The sequence below is a fragment of the Otolemur garnettii genome, unplaced genomic scaffold (assembly GCF_000181295.1).
Source record: "Otolemur garnettii isolate 467f Iridium unplaced genomic scaffold, OtoGar3 scaffold02090, whole genome shotgun sequence".
In the NCBI taxonomy this organism is placed as follows: domain Eukaryota; kingdom Metazoa; phylum Chordata; class Mammalia; order Primates; family Galagidae; genus Otolemur; species Otolemur garnettii.
Genome location: NW_003854485.1, coordinates 1 through 3,073, shown reverse-complemented (window position 1 = coordinate 3,073; position 3,073 = coordinate 1). Strand labels below are relative to the sequence as shown.

The 3,073-nt window shown below is 51.3% G+C and overlaps 1 pseudogene; it reads right to left on the bottom strand.

Annotated features, from left to right (window-relative positions):
- Positions 1-606: 606 nt before the first annotated feature.
- Positions 607-1,358, bottom strand: LOC111722911 (annotated as a pseudogene).
- Between the last annotated feature and the right edge of the window lie 1,715 nt (positions 1,359-3,073).

Sequence of the window (3,073 nt, the reverse complement as noted above, 5' to 3'; positions counted from 1 at the left end):
TTACCTCCCAACTAACTTGGACTTCTCTTGCCTTTGAGGGCAGATGGTCTAACTGGTCCGAAGGCTACAGGCCAATCTGACCTTTCCCCCTTGAGCTTGGGACCTTGAGGATGATGTCATGTCTCTCTCTGCTTTATGACCCTCAGGTGCACTTTTGCCCTGAAAAGTGGATAGAAGAGAGGCAAGAGATTGAGTCAGGGGACTCGGTTATGGAGACACACTGGTGTTCCAAGTTATCCCAACAGAAATAAATCCACTTCCTCTAATCAACTGGTGCCTGGAATCTTCCGTCTACATTGGTTTTCTGCTACCCTGGGACCCCAGCTACCCTCCACAATGCTCGACTATCTTTTGGTTGTAGTCATCATTATTGTTTGGCAGGCCCAGGTTGCATTTGAACCCGCCAGCTCAGGTGTATGTGGCTGGAGCTTTAGCCACTTCAGCCACAGGTGCTGAGCTACACTATTTTATTTTTATTTATATATATTTTTTACGACTGGGGGGAGTCTGTTTACTGAGCTCAGGACAGTACAAATGATGAAAATTCTCCTGTGAGAAACTGTAGGAACACAAAACACCAGGATTGCTGGGCAAAGGGGTCACTACTCAGTTGGTTGGGGGAGGAGGAGGTATATTCCCAGGGCCATTGGAGGGGAGTGGGGGCCTTAGCATTGGAGGCATGGGAGTTGGGGGGTATACCTGGGGATTTGAGGGGTGTACCCCATGGGACTGAGGGTGGACCCCAGGAGGTGAGGGGTAGACCTTAGGAGCTGGAGGATGGACACCAGGAGCAGAGAGGTGGATCTCCAGGGGCTGAAGTTGGTTCCCTGGGGCTGGGGGGTGGACCCCCAGGGCCTGGGTGTGGACTGCAGTAGTTGAAGGATGTACTCCAGGGGCCTGGGGATGAACCCCAGCTGAAGGAGTAGGGTGGACTCCTGGTGTTAGTGTGTGGACCCCTGGAGCTGGGAAATGGTCCCCGGGAGCTGGGCAGTGGAAGCCAGATGCTGGTGGGTGGACCACACGTGGGTGGACCCCAGGGGATGGTGGGGGCATTTGGCGAGGTTCTGGGGGCCCTGAGGGTGCAGGCACTGTGGGGGATATGAGGAGTAGGTGCAGGCCCCTAGGCAGGGGTGGCAGCAAAGACTCAGGCAATGGAGGCCGAGATGCAACCTATTCATCATTGGGAGTGGAGGCCGTTTCACCCAAGGAGGCCCAGCAGTAAGGCTGGGTGGAACTGGAGGCTTCTCCATCTTAAAGTGGAAATGGAGGAAAAGCTGTTTGGTTTCCCTGTTCCAGTGAGTCCAAAACTTGCCTTCAGCCTTGTTGATATCTCTGCTAGGTACCTGGAAGGCGATGGTCTCATAGTGAGGCAAGAAAGTAAAAGCAGTCCTAGCCAACCTGTGTAGTCCTTACACAAGCTGCAGGCAATTCTGGTGTCTGTATGTTACTCCCTTGACATGCACAGGGCCTAGATTGTAACCTAGTAACTTCCTTGGACTTCCATTGCCTTTGAGGGCAGGTGGTCCAACCAGTCTCAAGGATGTGGGCAAATCTGACCATCCATTTGAGCCCAGGACCTTGAGGATGATGTCATGTCTCTCTCTGTTTTATGACCCTCATGTGCACTCTTGCCCTGGAAAGTGGATAAAAGAGAGGCCAGAGATTGAATTGCGGGGGGGTGGCTCAGTTTTGGAGACACCCTGGTCTCTTGAATTCCCCTCAACCAGAATAAACCCACTTCCTCTAATCAACTGGTGCCTGAAGTTTTCTGTCTGCGTTGGTTTCCTACTACATTTCTTGGTTCCTTGACCAGGAAGCAACGTTTGTTGGCAAAACCGTGCAGCCAGATTCTTTGGGTTGGGTTCTTCCCACCCCGCAGTCACCCCTCTGGGGAACCCCAGCTGGTTTGGCAATGCCGGCCTCAGAACGCTCGTGGGACAATTTCTCCCAGAGGAACATCTTGTTGAGACCGAGGTGTTGAGGTCCCTGTGGTGGGTAGCTGAGGAGGCTGAGCACCAGAGAGGAACCTGTAACAGGTGGCACGAGGACATCCAGAGTAAGGTATGATCGATCTGGGGAGCCCACTACAATTTTAGTGGAAGAGGAGCCTGATCACCTCCTTGGGCATTATATCGTCAGCAGGTCTGTTGAGAGGCATGTGAGAGTGTGTGGATGTGGTGTGACTGAGAGAACTCCAAGAGTGGAGTTGGATTTCCGTTCACAGGGCTTAGTGGAGTTTTGGTTTGCCTCCTATGGCTAAGTGACAGCTCGAGTGGGAAATCAAGGCTGCCCAAGTTTAGAAATGGGTTGGAATTGTGTGCATGTGAGTGCTTGGAGAGTAACTGAGACGGGTAAAAATAGGTGGGGTTTCCTACCCCCACCCCACTCATGGGGTGCAACGAATGTGTGAGTGTGCCCTTCTTTCCTGTTCCAAATTTACCCCCTGGCTATTCTGAGGGAAACTGGAAGTTCCAGGTTTTCCATCTGCTGTCTTTGGCGGCCACATGGTCATGTTGTCTTGGGGGAAAATAAAAAGACATTAGAAAAGATTTTGTAGTGTTGTTACTGGAATTTCTCCAGTGAGTTTTTGGTCTCAGGAATTTGAGAATTGAGCCTGTGAGCCACAGGTCAGTGATAAAATGGGATTTTGTTGGACTGAGAAGCATGCAGAGGGAGTAAAGAGTGCCAGAGCTATTGGCAGAGGGACCATGCCTTGGAAAATGTTGTGGTTCGGGCAGTCCGGTGAGCTCTGGATGGCCCTTGAAAACTCTGGGAGAGAGAGTGTAAATCTTGTGCTTTGTGGGGCTGTATCAATATCAGCAACAGGTCTCCAAGCTGGACAGCCTCTGGAAGGGAAGAGGAAGCCCAGGTCGGAGGTTTCCTGCATGAGTCTTTTGTCTAGGGATAAATAATTGGCCCTGAGAGATATTTTGGCCAGGACTTGGTAGATGGAAAAATATCTTTACAAATTGAATGGGTGTTGTGGCAAATGCATAATGCAGCCCCACACCTTGGACAAGGTTATTAGGTCTTTGATGTGGTTTTTGTCTGGGGAGAGGATTAGGGTGTGCGC